This window comes from Neocloeon triangulifer, unplaced genomic scaffold (assembly GCF_031216515.1).
Source record: "Neocloeon triangulifer isolate White Clay Creek 2 clone unplaced genomic scaffold, ASM3121651v1 ptg000003l, whole genome shotgun sequence".
Classification (NCBI taxonomy): Eukaryota; Metazoa; Arthropoda; class Insecta; order Ephemeroptera; family Baetidae; genus Neocloeon; species Neocloeon triangulifer.
Genome location: NW_026775546.1, coordinates 11,118,638 through 11,136,264, shown reverse-complemented (window position 1 = coordinate 11,136,264; position 17,627 = coordinate 11,118,638). Strand labels below are relative to the sequence as shown.

The following is a 17,627-nucleotide window of genomic DNA, read 5'->3' as shown; positions in this document are numbered from 1 at the left end:
AAAGAGTAATTTTTCAAACTGTTGAAAAATTATGTTCTTATATTCTCTATTTTTATTAGAGAAATTTGTTACGTAAAATTATAAAATAAAAAAACTAAAGGCAGTAAAAATAATTAAGAGCGCTCGGTCTTGTAATTAATTGAAGGCGTCGCTGAAACATGACACGCAAACGCGTCTTTCGTGTCTTGCAAAGAAACAGCCAGCGGCGCAAAGCGATGTTTGCTGTGGGTACGCACTCGTCACGCCACGCGTCAATAAACGCAAAAGTGATTCTTTCCACTTGAGTGTATAAATAAATACAAAAAAAAAATGCTGCCAGTTTTTCCAGTCGATGACATGCCTGGGTTACTTTCTTGTTTCACTCGATGGAGAAAGAGAATTTGATGCGCAATTATCCAAGAGAATCAATCAAGTGTTTTTTATTTAATTTTGTACAATAAGTTAATGTTTTTGTGTGAAAATCAGTGCAAATATTTTCCAATTTTTAATTTTGATTGTACATATCAAATGGTATTAAATAATTCAAATAATTTTTACTACAAAACTACAAAAAGTTCAATTTCATAGAAAAATTCAACTTTAATATTTGTTTTTTTTTTCAATTTTTTAATCAATTCAGAATAAATAGTTATCATTTTCCAATTAGCTGATAAACCGTATCAATTATCATTTGATTAACCCAACTTGTTTATATCTTAATATGGCCTAATTATTCACTCTCTGCGGCATCAATCGGTTCTGCTTTGCTAATGTCACCTGACAGACCCACCTCTCTCTTTCTTTATTTTTAAAAGCACGCGTGAACGGACGCCCCAAAAAGCAGAAGTCTTCCAGGAACAGACATCATCAATTACATACGCGAGCTGAAATACCTGTTTTGCAGATTGCACAGTGCCCGACAATGCGGTCGCGGCTTCAATCGACTCTCGCATATAATAATGTTACTTTTGCACTCAGGGGTTGCGGAGTTTTATGAACTGGGTCGACCTGCAGCTTTAAAATTGAGAGCAACTCGTTTGGCTTTTGCAATGTAAAATATTATTGAAAAATTAAATTAAAGATACTGAATCTTATTGAAATATTGAATTTTAAATCAATTTTTGCCAACGCTTATTTTTTATATTCAAATTTTTAATTTTATAAAAATGCTCAAAAAATCTCCGGTACATAAAATGTCCCATGATCTAAAAATTTTCTTTGAAATACTGTAAAATTAAAAAAAAAAATAAATAAAGAGGATTGTGGAAAATATTATTTGCTTAAACTCGTCTTCAAATACTAATGAGAAATTATCCCCCGCGTTTAAACATGTATTAAATGATTTACAAATTTATAATTATTATCTTTTATAATCCCTTCTTATTGTTAGTAGAGGTAAGGAGACCATAAGATATTCCTTTTTATTTATTATTATATTCCTTTGTTATTCTAGGTGCCCCAGTTGCAAAGTTTGCACTCCAGAGAGATATTGAATAGTTGGTGGAAGCGTTAGATTGACGTTAATAAGGTAGCTGCTGCACCTGGTGTCAGCAGCAGTATTGTCACATTTTTTTTTCATCTTTTGAAGCCACAACAAGGAGAAGTTTTGTTGAACGTTTTTACTACCGACGCCGAAAGAAAAGTTCTATGTAATATCATTTTTGTTTGCTCATCTGGGAGGTGAGTTTTTCTCATTCGCAAATAAATTTCAGGTCTTCCGTGTCGTTAAGGAGTTTATGATTCGAGCGGTATGTCACCGGTAGAACTTTCTTTCGTTCACCCGAGACCTGAGAGCAAAAATGCCAAATTACCATCTTTGGAGGGCAGGAAGAAATTTACAAATTACGACTTTGGCGTGTGCACAGAGAGTTGCTTTCAAAATTGCAGTTTTTGCGCGACTGCAAAAGTGTATCACACACAACCGCCAGTGTGGAGAATAAATTTAATAAAAAGTCGCTTGTGTGCAAGGAATTTAATATAAACGACGAGCGCGCGAGATTAAAAACGCGGCGGCATGTGCGAAAATTGACGCAGTTTCAGCGACAAATAAAAAAAGCGAACGATATACGCGGCAGTTGTTGCTGCGTCCAATGAATCGGGAAAAGAACACACTGCTGACCCTTATTTGCAGCCGGCAGAGATCAAATAAATTATATGGAATTGGTCAAAAGCTTCTCTTTTTATTCTCTGGATTTAAAAATAGGATTGAATATAAAATGAGTCAATCAAATATCACCATTCAATTGGGAGTTTTTAAATTTCTTATTTTTGAAACAAACAAACAAAAAACTAATTTAATATTTCACATTTTTTGTAGTGTGTTTGATTAAATTAATTTTTTTTTCACTTTTCATTGGAAAAAATAGGAGAAAGAGTGTGGAAAAAGTTTGAATAAAACTTTTCTCTTCAGCAAAACACTTGTAAAGAGAAGTGTTAGTGGCTTTGGTGCTTAAAAAAGTATAAGTTCGACTGGAAAAGTTGCTCGATCTGAACTCCACTTTGCAGTATAAATGGTTCTTCTTTTTGCGAATTGAATTTTGCTGGGAAAGCGCAGGCAGCGAGACTTGTGGCTAAAGAGGGTTTACAAATAAATATCCGTTGAGAGCTGCTGGCTGAAAAATAAATAAGACGCGCCCTTTAACGACCATTATACATAATTTAAAGGCGAGTGCAGTAAAAGCGAGAAGGAGAAGAGACAGCCGGGAGCGATTTTCGTTTTATCTCGCGTTTGTTTCGCGTCTCGTCAGCGAAAGGTGTAAAAAAGCGGGCGAAACTGGCGCACGGGCATGAAGCGAGCGAAAAGAGCAGGATGCCGAATAATTGGAAGATCGAAAGAAGGAAAGAAAGAAAGGTGCTGCCTCGCAAATAGGAGCACACGAGAATAACTTTATTGTACGAGTTTGCCCCCGAGTTATAGAATGCACAATAAGGGGTTTCCACAAAGCAACCAAATTTTAAAGCTGTAATTCTAAGATTTTCTTTTTAAAAATAATTTTGTAATTACCAAATTTACAAAACTGTGAAAAATTATTGGTTTTGATGTGGAAATCATGTATTTGACCTACAGCTGTTCTTAAAAAATAAACACTAAATTTTAAAAGAGATCAACAGAAAATTTAAAAACAAAATAAGAAAATATTAAAAAATATTATATATATGCTTTTAAAACCACGCAATTTTTTATATTTTAATCAATAAACATTTAAAAAAGCCAAAATGCAAAATGATTATAATTTTAAATTCAGAGGAATCAGAGAAAGAGACTTTTACCTTTGCCATTTCTCTCCTGAAGTGGCTTTCCCATGTGGCGTAGAGATAAAGGGCGAAATAATTTGCGCGCCTCGAGGGCTTTTATTGAGCGCCGGAGTAATAATATCTGGTCGTCTCATCTGCTAGGCCGGAGATCAGCGGCGGCAAAAGTAATTCCGAAACCATAAAATCGAAGCCGTAAATCACGATATTGAAACTCGTTAAAACGAGTCGCGCTTTCCCCGGCCCCAGCGAATGTGCTTTATGTGGCGGAAATTTGCGTAAAAATGTACCATTAGGTCGCGCGAGTTGCAATTCCGTGAAAGGTGCGGTCTATTTCATTGTAATAAAATCTCCTTGCCTTAACCCTTTTCATATTTTAAGTGTTGTTGCTCAATGTGGGCCAGCTGAGCTCCCGGCGAGAGCAATAATTGATCTAATGAAAAGAAATGCCTCGCAAGGGCAAGGTCAGCAGACTGGCAGATCAATGCGGGCTCTTCTCTTCACTCCTCTAGAAATATTTTTATTTTTGATCAATTTCATCACGAATTTTTTGTTTAGAAACTTTGTGAATGTTGATGAAAAATTGTGATTTGTATGTTACATTGAGATATTACAAATAATTCCTTTCCACTAAAAATTATTGAGAAAATCAATTCAATTCCTGTCAAACAGGTAAAATTAATTCGTTTAACAATGAATTTTATGTATGAAAGGTGTAAAAGTAAATTGAAAAAATAGTTCAAACACTTCATTAATTTATTTTTTATATTTAGATCTGCGTTCCGTGTTATCGGCCCCTGAGTTTTCGCTGCAGGCCTGACTGCTACCACTGATACCATTCCCTAGAGGTATAGATAAAAAAAAACATAAGTTTGATCTTAAACTTTAGCACAAATGCAACGCTTACAAAAGAGATATTATGCTTTTGCATTGAATCATATTACATTCTTCTCAATTTTTAAAAGATCAAAATTTTAAATATTTCGGGTTAAATAAAAAATAAAATTTGGCAATTAGTATGGCGGCCGAAAACCATCACGTCCTGTTTTTTACTCATGACGTCAGCAAAATCTCCAGTTCCGGCAAAACAATGCCTGGGATTTTTGGAAAAAGTTTTGTAGCGTGCAAACAACACCATGAAGCTCTTTGTTCTGGTCGCACTTCATTTTTTTCTGTATAATTTGCAGGTAGTTTAATTTTCCTGTATTTACTATTATTGAATTCATTTATATTGTCCCTTCATTTTTTTAGCATGCATTGGTCAACGCACGTGACCAGCGAAAATTAAGTATTGAATTTTCCCATTGTATTCTCGTTGGAAAGTAATTAATTAAATATTGGCATCACAGAACAACTTGCAAGCAGAAAAATTATCATTCGGTGTTGCGGCAATTATAAATGCACTGAGGGCTCAAAGCTTTTTAACTCGAACGACACTTTGTTGAGCCGAAAAATTGGTCAAGTAGATTATTATAAAGTATTAAAGATACAAATTTATGCTCCTCAAAGCAGAGTTCTACCAAAAAACGATGGCAAACAAATGGTATAATTGTATTGCAGATTTGAAAATAGATTTTTTTTATGTAGAATGAAAACTTGATTATATAGGCGTTGCTCAAACAAGTCCGGCAGATAAAGAATCGGCGCTGCAAGGAAATTCTGCAACAATACTTCCAAACATCCCTAGTGCGTTGGAATATTAAGACAAATTCAATAAAAAATTTAAATATTTTAGCGCCACAATCTTCATATACTGAAGTTTCAGGCATAGAAAGCACAGTATAAAAAAATCAACAAACTATAAATCGCTATAAATATTAAAAAAAAAACTTTTAGCCGGACAACTCTATAAATCAAATTACAGTCCCAGCAAGTGGGCAAGATATTCCAACAATAATTTCAATCACCCCTAGTGAGTTGTGTGATCTGATACCAATCAATAAAATATAATTATATTTTAGCACCAGACTCCTCTAATACTGAAGTTTCAAAAAGCACAGTAAGCAAAGAAATCAAAATAAATTCAGTAAAACGAATATATTCTTTTAGCTGGACACAGAATTAAACTCCCAAAATCAAGCTAGCGTATCAGTCACTTCTCAAGACACCACTCTAGAAGTTTTCCAAAGTTTGCCGGTGTCAATTAATAGTACCCTCGCGTTAACAAATTTTTTTTTTGATTCATAAGGATTTATTCTAGCGGATTCAACAACCACACCAAAAACGATGGAAATTTCAGAGACCGCAACTTCAGTGTCGACTGGAAAAACGGATTCTATGATTTCAACTGTGCTTACATCTACAATCTCACAAAAGGAAACGCCACAGCTAGTAACTTCGAAAATAATTTCAACATCAGCACCCTCAACAACCTCGCACACAACAACAAAATTAACAACTATACTTACAACTACTACCGCTCCTACTACCACAACCAAAGTAGATATGTTTTTCTTTTAAAGTGACCTTCAAAATAAAAAAAAAAATTTTAATTAGCCTGTGGCAAAAACGGTGCAAATTTCAGGGACCTCAACTTCAGTTTCAACTGGAAAAACAAATTCTCCAATTTCAATTGTTCTTACATCTACAATCTCTCAAAAGGAAACGTCAAATCCAGCAACACCTAAAATAATTTCAACGTCAGCACCCTCAACAACCACACAAACAACAACAAAAATAACAACTAAACTTACAACTAATACCGCTTCCACTACCACAACCAAAGTAGATATGTTTTTCTTTTCAAGTGACCTTCAAAATTAAAAAATTTTTTTTAATTAGACTGTGGCAAAAACGGTGCAAATTTCAGAGACCTCATCTTCAGTGTCAACTGGAAAAACAAATCCTTCAATTTCAATTGTTCTTACATCTACAATCTCTCAAAAGGGAACGTCAAATCCAGCAACCCCTAAAATAATTTCAACGTCAGCACCCTCAACAACCACACAAACAACAACAAAAATAACAACTAAACTTACAACTTCTACCGCTCCCACTACCACAACCAAAGTAAGATAATTTTTTTCCTGTGACCTTCAAAATTAAAATTATTTTTAATTAGCCTGTGTCAAAAACGGTGCTAATTTCAGGGACCTCAACTTCAGTTTCAACTGGAAAAACAAATTCTCCAATTTCAATTGCTCTTACACCTACAATCTCTCAAAAGGGAACGTCAAATCCATCAACCCCTAAAATAATTTCAACATCAGCACCCTCAACAACCTCAACTACCTCGCACACAACAACAAAATTAACAACTAAACTTACAACTACTACCGCTCCTACTACCACAACCAAAGTAGATAATGTTTTTCTTTTCAAATGACCTTAAAAATTAAAATTATTTTTAATTAGCCTATGGCAAAAACGGTGCAAATTTCAGGGACCTCAACTTTAGTTTCGACTGGAAAAATAAATTCTCCAATTTCAATTGTTCTTACATCTACAATCTCTCAAAAGGGAACGTCAAAGCCAGCAACCCCTAAAATAATTTCAACATCAGCACCCTCAACAACCACGCACACAACAACAAAATTAACAACCAAACTTACAACTACTACCGCTCCCACTACCACAACCAAAGTAAGATAATTGTTTTCCTGTGACCTTCAAAATTAAAATTATTTTTAATTAGCCTGTGTCACAAGCGGTGGTAATTATACAGGGACCGCAACTTCAGTGTCAACTGGATTGGATCTTATGGCAGCCTCATCTTAGAATGATTGAATCTTTTCAATCTTAAGACATGTTGTACTAGAAGTAGATGCAAAATAAAAAATATTGGTGTTGGAAAATGGTTCAGCGTGGAGCTGTAGTCAGGCGATCAAAGATTTGTAAAGTAGGCAACCGAAGCCAATTTTTGAGCTTTTATACAAATCTTTGATCGCCTACTACAGCCCCACGCTGAACCAATTTTGATTTTTCCAACGCCAATATTTTTTATTTTGCATCTAGTACAACATATCTTAGGATTGAAAAGATTCAATCATTCTAAGATGAGGCTACCATAAGAACCAATGTTTTTCGATTTCTCAAATGGTGAATTGTTCTTACATCTACAATCTCTCAAAAGGGAACGTCAAAGCCAGCAACCCCTAAAATAATTTCAACATCAGCACCCTCAACAACCACGCACACAACAACAAAAATAACAACTAAACTTACAACTACTACCGCTCCCACTACCACAACCAAAGTAGAGTTGTTTTTTTCCGTTGACCTTCAAAATTAAAATTATTTTTAATTAGCCTGTGTGCAGCGAAATATGCAAAACTTTTGAATGTTTGGTGGTCGTGAGTGTGCAAAAAAAATCAAAAAGGCATTTCACTAATATTCTTTTCTTCAGAATGATAAGTTCAAGAAGATGCAAGATGGACAGAGTTTCGTTTTGACATGGAAGTATAAATAAACAATTATAAATTATGAATCATTTGCAGATTACATCGACGGAACCTTTTACAGTACATGCGGAAGAAAGTATTTTATTAGCAATCAAAAAGTAGTTTTCAATCTCAAGATATAATAATTGAAATAAAAACATTTAAAAATATTTCTAGCTTTCTCTACTGGAAGCTCGGAAAATGTGTTGTGCCCATAATATGCGATTGCTCAGCATTGGATCTGCCTTTGAGCACAAATGCGTCGCTACAATTAACAGTAAATAGCATTTATTTTTAATTAACAGTTAAAAGCATTAATTTTTATTTATTGTTTGTAATGTTTGAATTATCTTAATTGAAAAAAACATGGAGTGAAAAATTGCTTAAAAAACCATTACAAGGATTATTTAAAATTACTTCTCCATCCATAAAAAATTCATTATTTCAGACGCTTTGCGACAATCCGGAGAACCTTATTGGACGAGCGGTTTTATTGATTCGAAATGCAGTTTTTGGTGTTTTAACGGCAAATCGTCCTTTTCTACTGACATAACTTGGCTAAAAACACAAAACGTCGGCTCTACTGGGTATTGTGTCGCTTTTCAAATGAACTTGGGCGGCGTCAACAGCAATGGGCTAATTTATACCAAGTGCGACGCAACTCTCAACTTCATTTGCGAGGTTAAATAATAAGTTTTCAGAAATAAGTATTTATTTTTACTCATTTTAATGCAGACCAAAGAGCCAACATGCCCATCCAATAATATTACAAAACGAAACGTATTTAATTTGAAATAAAATATTATTATCATGATTAAATAAATAAATTTTGTCTGTTAGCCGAGTTTATTTGATCGCAAAGGTCATCTACAGAGTAAATTCAAGAAATAAATACATGTGTATGATTGTCAAAGAAATCTTTAGGTCCAGAAACATATGGTTCGTGGGTAAACTCGCCAGTTTCGACTTTTCTTTTTGGAAAGAAACTGGTAAAAGCAATTGATAAAAAATTGTTAATTTGTTAGTATGAGTGTGTGTTTTTTTGTAAATTTTAGTGTAGAGTTGTATCGTGTTTGCGTTGTTAAGTGTATTTCAGTTTCTGTATTAAATTTTCAAAAGAATTTTAATGTGGATTCAGAAACTGAGCGAGAAAACTAATGCTCGGAAAACGAATTAAAATGTCCAAATTTCAACTTTTAATTGAAAATTTTTAAAACAGATTACAATTTCTGTTTTAAAATAATTAATATTTCCAATTAAAACTCAAAAATTAAGACACGCGGCAACACCCTGAACATGACTAGGATCATGATTTCGCTTATTGAAAGCTCATCAGCTAGCCTTTTCCAACGTGTACCTCGACCTCAGTTTCTGAATCCACGTTAAAATTCTTTTGAAAAGATAAAAAAATTGTATACACTTTTTCTCATTATTTAAAGAAAACAGGTTTCCTTTTGGGAGAATCTAATCGAGTGTGCAAAACTAGGTATGGATTCGCTTTCATTGAGCACTAAAGACGACTTTGCCACTCTGAAAAATCTTCTAATGAGTAAATTGCAGCATTCCAAATCATTGTTACTTTTAAAAACAAAAACTCTGGCATAGATTGGAAATATTTTTACTTTTACTGGACCGGCGGTTCTAGAATTGATTTTGCCGACCCTGGACCTGTGTGGTGTTCTCAGCAAAATGAACCCCTCACTACATTGACAATTGAAGGGTTGAACAATGTCTCTTTGTATGGAATCGCGGACTGTGTCGGCTTCCAAGTTTCTCAAAATCAAGCAATCATAAAGACAACATTCTCTGAACGATGGATCATGAAAAATTGCAGCATGAAACAAAGAATGGCGTGCAAAGTATTTTCTGATTTTATCAAGAGCAAATTTATCAAGAGAAATAATTTAGGCCCCATTGACTCCAAAACCATGTTTCACTCAGTATTGTGCGGTGGAATCACCAAAAGATGCAAACTAATTTAAGATAGAAAAAAATTATTATTAATTTCATTTTTCATTAGGAATCTTTATTCGAAGACAAAAATGGCACCTTGAAATGTAAAATTTTAAATTATGAATGTATTTTTTTTATTATATTTTTGAATATTTTTTCAGACGCTTATAATTATGGGCGGTGGCATCAGAACTGCAGCAAATTTTACGTTTTCAGCCACACTCTTCAAAACTTCACTGTATGATTTAAAATACTGGTTGATTTATTAGTGGCGGATGAAAATCGATTATAGCAAACTCTGACATGGGGGGAAGCTAAAAAGCAGTGCGAAGTCATCGGATTTAAATTACTTTCCATCAAATCTGCCTCGGATGTGCAATGTCTGAGTGGATTTTTGAGGAATCAACCACGCTCGTACCGACCCCATTGGACATCTGGAGTTTTCTTGGATTGTCCATATAAAATGGATTACTCTTGGTGCGCAATTGACGAAACAGTTGAAACTTCAAAAATTAACTGGAAAAAAGGACATCCTCCTTCAAAAAAAGTGGACACGTGCATTAGCATTGTTTTTAGTTCTTCAAGGGCACCCAACTTTGAGGCCATCCCTTGCAGCTCATCAATTTCCTTTATTTGCGAGGTTAAATAACGATTTTAAACGTGGAATATATTTAAAGAAATACTTTTCTAGGCTGAAGATACACGGGGCAAAAGTTTAGCTCTGTTGAAAAGTGAAAAATGCAAACAATTGTTTAATGTTTCGGATGGTAATTGTCATTTTGTTTTACTTCTTTAATTTCATGATACCTTTTCTTCAGATGATATAGACAGAGTAATATTATACTTGAATTACACTAAGAACATGAAGGTATGATATTCAGAATCATCATATTTTTTATATGTAGATTTTAACTAATTCACCTTTAAGTGCTACTTCAAATGTATGGGGGAAAGTTTGAAACTGGTCTGTTCTCTTTATAAATTTTGTTTCTCTTATTAGTATTGAAAATATTTTTTGGCAGATAAGTTTAAACGGAGTCTTCATGGACGATGAATTTTACAAATTAATCGAGAGTGCGATCGACTCTGCCGACGAACTGACTAGCAATTTTGATACTTATGACACGTGCAAACAAAATACGGTTGCATCAAAACTTACAGGCTGCGAGCAAATGGCAAACTTTTTTAAATGCTCAGCACAAAAAAGTCCGAAAACGGTGGCGAAAATTGTCAAAAGCGTCGCTTCAGATTCCACAGTAATTTTAAAATTTTAAAACAACAGAAAACTAAATATTACAATTAAAAATTTTTAAAGCAAAATAATCCGGTGTCGTGCCTTCTAGCTAATTGCAGCACTCTCACTAGCACCAACGTTTGCACTGTTGATGTAAAATAATTTATTTGGATTAATAAATGCTGCAATTTAAAATCTAAATGTATTATAACATTCAAGAAATCTGCAGCGGCACAAATCGCTCTTGGAAACGGTAATGTGCAATTTCATTTTAATTCAACTAAATATTTTTTGCAGCCCCTGATGAATTCCAATACGTGCTAAATGCCTGTGGCCGACGATTTGCTTTCTCTCGTTTCTATGTAGATTCGCATCTGCTTGATTAAACGAGTTTTAATGAAATGTTTCCTTAGCATCCAATAGTTCCAGATACAATTCGAAAATGCTGTGAAGTGAACATGACCCTCGCTTATTTTGATACATTTGAAGATCTCCAATGTTTAGTTAAAGCAGACGCTGGTAAATAATAATATTAATCTGAAATTGTGTGTATTTTAACGTTAGAAATCTACCGCAGCTCTAGGTATTTCTAAGTATGGACCTGCCTTTGCCATATCCGCAACCAACATTGGCTGTCAGCCGTCGTACGTATGGTGCCCATCAAACAAGCCTGTTGAAAGATTTCAGTGGACAAACCGGTGGAACTTTGACCCTCAAACATACAGATGCGCCAAACTTTTGCGGGCAGACAACAACAAAAAATTGACTACTATATTTACAGAGGTTCCGTGCGATGAAGGCACTGAGTATTTGTGTATGTCCAAATAAGTTAAAATTTAAAAAAAAAATCGGTTGGGGTGGATTGAATTTAAAACTTTTGAATAGCTTATTGTTATCCCGCGTCTTTGATTTTTCCGGATTTTTCATTGACTGAATTTAAAAAAGGCACTATGTATATATAATACAGTTAATGCATCAAATAAATTTTCATGCAATTTACTTCCTTTCATTTGAAATTATTTTCATTTCTAATAATTATTCAATTATTCTTTGGTGCGGTGAACCAGCAAAAATTTTTATCTCGATTTTTTGTGTGTTAGTAACAAATGCACCGAGGACAAAGTGAAATTTATGTTCAAAGAAAATTTCAAACAAAAATTCAGGTAAAATAACTGGTTATTGTTTTACATTTACAAATTAAATTTGAAAAAAAAGCCAATTCCAGTTCTTGAAACGAGTCCGCACCAGATGAAGAAACAACACTAAAAAGAAATTACAACAATAATTTTCTAATTATTAATTAGCTGAACGAACACAACACACGATTACATTTTAATGTTATTGAAAAGTAGGTAAGAAAATTTGGAGAAAAATAGCAGAGTGGAAAAAGCTGCAAGAATATGCGATGGAACTTTTCTTTTGCTCGGTCGTCGGTGTGGAGGAGCAACGCAAATATTTGCTCTGTCAATGCATTTTGCCGTCGAATCTTTTCTCCCTTGGCTATCAACATCTCGGGGCCATGCCAAGCGGACAGACGAATGGATACCTTTTAAGACTGTTTGCGTCGATTGTTTACCGAGTGCGCTGTGATTTGCTGTCATAACTAATCTCGGGCAATGCGGCAGCTCTGCCATTCCGAGCGGAATTTGCATTTAAATTGGACTGTCGCCTTGGTCACAGCATTTTGTCGCAGCAACGGAGAAAATTCAATAGTGAAAAAATCAATTTTTTTCAATGTTTCTGATAACAATGAGGTTTGCGAGAATTGATTGAGATAACCTTTAAGTGACTTTTAGTTTATATCGTTCATATTTTAAATGAATTTGCATGACTTTTTTTTTGTAAAATCATGAATTGACTTCAGATTTACTGGCTATTTTGAAAGAGAATTTCTTTTCAAATTGTTTAAATTTTTTTTAGATATTCCAAAAAATATATTTAAGATATCCCCAGCAACTTTATAATTATTATCTCGTTTATTTAGAAGCAGACAAGTCTCTGAAAACAATTTTTAATTTCATAACAGTTAATTTAATTTGTGTTATTAAAAGGCCATGTTTGGTCGTGATGAGATTAATGAGGCCAGTGGAGCTGCACTGGCGCTTTATTTCGCACTGGCCGATTTGACATGTTCATTAAAACACGCCGTTGTGTCTGCGTGACCCGTCCGTCCCACCCGATTATTTGGATGGAAAGAAGAGCATTCATCATGCCCCAGCGGGCGCGAAAAATTGTTCATCGCCTGCTCGCGCCGCAAATCGCTGCTGCTCCCGTTTCTTTCCTGCTCTTTTTTTAAAAGAGCATACAAAAGGAAAAAGAGAAAGAGTGCACAGAGCAAATTGGATTTGAACTCTCGCATTTATTTCCCGTTTCAAAAATATAGAATAAAATCGTAGGTTTAGAATTAGAAATAATTTTTTAGTGTTTGAAATGAGGTGGTGAAAAAGTTCAAAAATTTAACATTTTAATCAACTTATGTATTAAAATTTACTGATCTTTTAAAAAGATTTAAATACTTTAAATAAATAGAAATTTATTAAACACAAAATGTGTACAACTTTTCAATGTACAATTTAAGCAGCAAAATAAAATCGAATCATTAAAACTAAAGTAAAAATCAGTTATTTAGAGTTTATTTAAACCTCTTTATCAACAGACTTGTGTTAAAAATAATAAAAATGAAATTACAAAATATAGGAAAAATTTTTAAGCTTAAAATTAAACCAAAAACGTTTGTATGATAACGTTCATATGGATTTCAAGTCATTCTCAATATTTTGAAAGTCACAACCAAGGTTTAATTAAAACTTTTTACGACTTTGGAATAACAAAAGTTTCATCCACTTTACTGCCTAAATTTCTAGGAGCCTCCTTACGTTTGTGAGTCTGTCTCGTCTCTCTCTCTCTCTCTCAAACTTTGAAAATATAACTACAGCCGTGGTAATTCATCCTCGGCTGCTTACTTTTCGTGAGGCACGTCTCAAAACATTGCGCGCATAAAATACATATTTTTATAAATAACTGGGTGTGTATATTTTCCAAGCAGAGAGAAAAAATCGGGTTCCCTGTGCGCCGAGGTAATCTCGCAAAGAGCACGTGCGCATTCCTGGCTCATCTCGCATTCGACTGATGCAAAATTCATGAGTGTCAAATTTATTAATGCTCTGCAAACATCAAGATGAGCAAAAAGTTCTCTTCTTACAATCCTCGCTTAGCTCTCGACTCTTGTTTGCACAAAATCGCGGCAAGTTCACAAACTTTCCGAGTCAGCAAGTTGGAGCGGGCGTAAAATTTCATTTTCAGTGGTCTGACCCTCGCATGGCCGTTGAGCGTGTTCTCTCAACCACGGCCGGCGGCCGCACAAAAAGCAGCGACGTCAGATGCAACGAGCGTGATCGGTCAGCGGATCCACCCAAATTAATTATGAATGCAGCTTAACGGCGCGTCGTGCAGTAAAGCGTACGCAATTGTTTTCCACTAACAATATTATTCAAAAACAGAGATCAGTTATAAATTCTACATCTTTGGTACATCCTGAATTCAGAAAAAAATGCTGAATTTTCATTGAACGTTTTGATTAAATAAATAAGCAGAAAAATTATGCTTCGATTTATAAACATGAAAAATTTTATATTTGTAATCAAATTCTACTCACTGAAAATCTGATTTTGCTGAAATGAACAACTGTTTAAGAAACAATGAAATAATTTATTAAAATTATGAAAAAAACCTTTAATAGGTATGGAATATTTTTGTAATTATTTCATTAGACAATCATATACAATCAATAATTAATTAACTATATTTTCAGTTTTAAATTGTAGTAAAATTGTATAATTATTTAATGTAATTGTAATATATTTATACGAATTAGTAATTTTATTGCTGTACAATATTATGACGAGCAGCTTTTCTTAAGAAATTCATGGCAATGAAATTCAAAGGAATGTATACGTCTTCGTGTTATCCCATTTCGCCGCTGTTCGTGCATGTCCCACATCATTAATTTACAAGACGCCGGTGCGCATCCCATTTGTCTCCTGAGAGAAAAGACGTTGCAGATGGAAACGAAATACAAGCCGTCTCGTGCGCAATAAGGGATGAATTTGTTATCCTCAAACAGAGAAGCCAGCATATAATCCGACCTCATCTTTCATACCAGAAGCAGCAACGCTAATTTGAAATGCCACCCTGAATTTGTACTGTACAATTGTAAAGAAACAAAAGATGATAAATTTGTGATGTGAATAGAGCAAATTTAGTTTATCTCAATTTATTCGAAATTAAACGAAACTTGGAAGGAGAAAATTTATTTTAATTTTTAAGATAATTATTAGCTGGAGAAAAAAATTAAATTAAAAAAAAATTAAATGCACAAAGCTTTTGCAACATTTTATTGTGTAATATTTTTATTATCTTGTTTCTTTCATATAGGTTCAGAAAACAAATTTTAAATAAATTTACATTCTATGTCTCTCGTATTTCTGCAATTATGAATAAATTTGGCAAAATTCAGACAAGTCAAAGCTCCAGGAAATCATAAATTGTCGACCTTAAACCTTCGCCTTGAAGCAAACGCGTGTGAATGAATTTAGCACTTAAAAATGTAGGGCAAACTCTTATTCAAGTGTGAGCACGGAGAGTAAACATCCAGCTGATTGCTTTATTGTCCGGATCGGGTCTTGTGAGAAATTGACTGAGCGAGTCAAGCGGCCGAGAGATATTTTCACGGATTTCTCTTACACTTTTTAATTTTCTCTCTACACCAATTTTCACTCAAAAATTTTGTATTTACAATTAGTGTAAAATATCCAGAAGTGATTTATTTAGAGTTAAAAAAAAAATATTTAATTTAAAAAGAGTATTGCGTTTGAATAAAAGAAAAACAACAGTTTCAAAGAGCTTTGAATTTTCAATTAATTTTGTTTCATTGCGTGTTTGCGCAACGCCGCGCACATTATAGGATGGTGTTTTATTTATTTATTTTAACGAATCGGAAAACAAAGCGCACGATTTTGAATTCGCTCGATTGAAAATACAGAATTATCTCATTTGAATAATGGGCCGGGTCAATATACAATCCGCTTAGGTAATGATGTAAACACAGCAGCATGCAGAAAACAAGTCATGCTTTCATTTTAATTTAAAACGTGTGCTTTTCATGCAAAACAATCACTAATGATTATTTATTATTTTTTATGGAAATGATGAAATAATAGATTTATTATTGCTATAGTTCTTAAATTCAGCAGAAGAATCAGTATAATAGATTAAAAAGAGGCAGAAGAACTTAAAATCAAGGGTGTATTTGTGAATTGCCCAGCAGTTGGCAGCACTGGATAAGGGTGACTTCCTTAGAAGGTTGTCTGTAGGTTGTTTCAGAATGCAATTTTTAGTGCAATAATATTTATTCATATATTGAATTTAAAAAATAATTGATTTATTTAATTTATAGTACAAAAATGATAAATCACACAATTTTTATATTTTGCAATGCATAAATTTAATGGCATATTTAAATATGGATTTTATAAAATTATAACAGCCATAAAAACTCTATCAAATCTTTTTTTTTATAATTTTCACGAAACGTTGGAAACTGAATAATATCCAAGAAAAGTAAATAAGTTTTTTTTTTAAATAAATCTGCCGTTCTAATCTCGGTGAAAAGTGGAAAATCCACCCTTAGTCATAAACCCACCCCCATCATTCTTGTTGTCATAATAAAAACCACCTGCCTCGCCGGTGAATCCCCGCCTCCACCAGCAGATAATCCAAAATTACCCTTATAAGGGCCGTTTTTCACTTGGGAAAATTTAACAACGACTGGATAAGATACTCACCCTTCGAACGAGCCGCTCAGGTACGAGAATCACCTTCTAGGAAGCGGCCTGCGACCTGCAGAAACAGAGACACAGAAGAAAACACGCCGTAGCACTCGCGTAATTCGAGTAAGACTGCTTTTGCCGGCAAACACAATGCGACTCCCGAATGCACTCCCCACTCCAAGGGCGAGCCTTTTTTTAGTTTGCCGAACTGCCGCATGGTACCGGCAGGCAGCAGGAAAGGAAAGAACGAAAGGAAGGTGATGTAAGGTGAAAACCTGAAGATGGTTGTTGTAACGTTGAGACAAAGAAGTTTTGTGATTGTACGCATAGTGTTATAAAATTTAACTTGTTCTAACTAAAATAATACAAAATTCACCATTTGCGAAATCAAATAACATTGGTTCTTATGACAGCTTCATCTTAGAATGATTGAATCTTTTCAATCCTAAGACATGTTGTACAAAATGCAAAATAAAAAATATTGGCGTTGGAAAAATCAAAATTGGTTCAGCGTGGGGCTGTAGTCAGGCGATCAAAGATTTGTAAAGTAGGCAACCGAAGCCAATTTTTTGAGTTTTTACAAATCTTTGATCGCCTGACTACAGCCCCACGCTGAACCAATTTTGATTTTTCCAACGCCAATATTTTTTATTTTTCATTTTGTACAACATGTCTTAGGATTGAAAAGTATCAATCATTCTAAGATAAGGCTGCCATAAGAACCAATGGTATTCGATTTTGCAAATGGTGAATTAAAAAGAAGATTTATTAAAACTGAAAATTTTAAATAATTTCTTCAAATTTTGTTTATAAATTTTATAAAAAAAAAAATATGTATAAAATAATCAGAAAAAAATGAGAAACCCAATTTTTTAAAAACTTTAAGGCCTCCTTATTGACATAGTCAAATCAAGTATTTTCAACAATAGGAAATATTTTATCAATAATTGGAAAATTTAACAATCATTGTTGTAAAGACTTGATTTGACTACGTCAATAAGG

General features: G+C 33.9%; 1 protein-coding gene across 3 annotated transcripts in view; it reads right to left on the bottom strand.

Moving 5' to 3' along the window:
- The window catches only part of LOC132205602 (protein O-linked-mannose beta-1,2-N-acetylglucosaminyltransferase 1-like), a 166,188-nt gene extending 149,406 nt beyond the window's left edge, over window positions 1-16,782 (bottom strand). For all 3 annotated transcript variants that reach the window (XM_059634751.1, XM_059634757.1, XM_059634754.1), the window contains exon 1: window positions 16,641-16,782. The gene's annotated coding sequence lies outside the window, so the exon portion shown is untranslated. The remainder of the gene's footprint in view (window positions 1-16,640) is intronic.
- Between the last annotated feature and the right edge of the window lie 845 nt (window positions 16,783-17,627).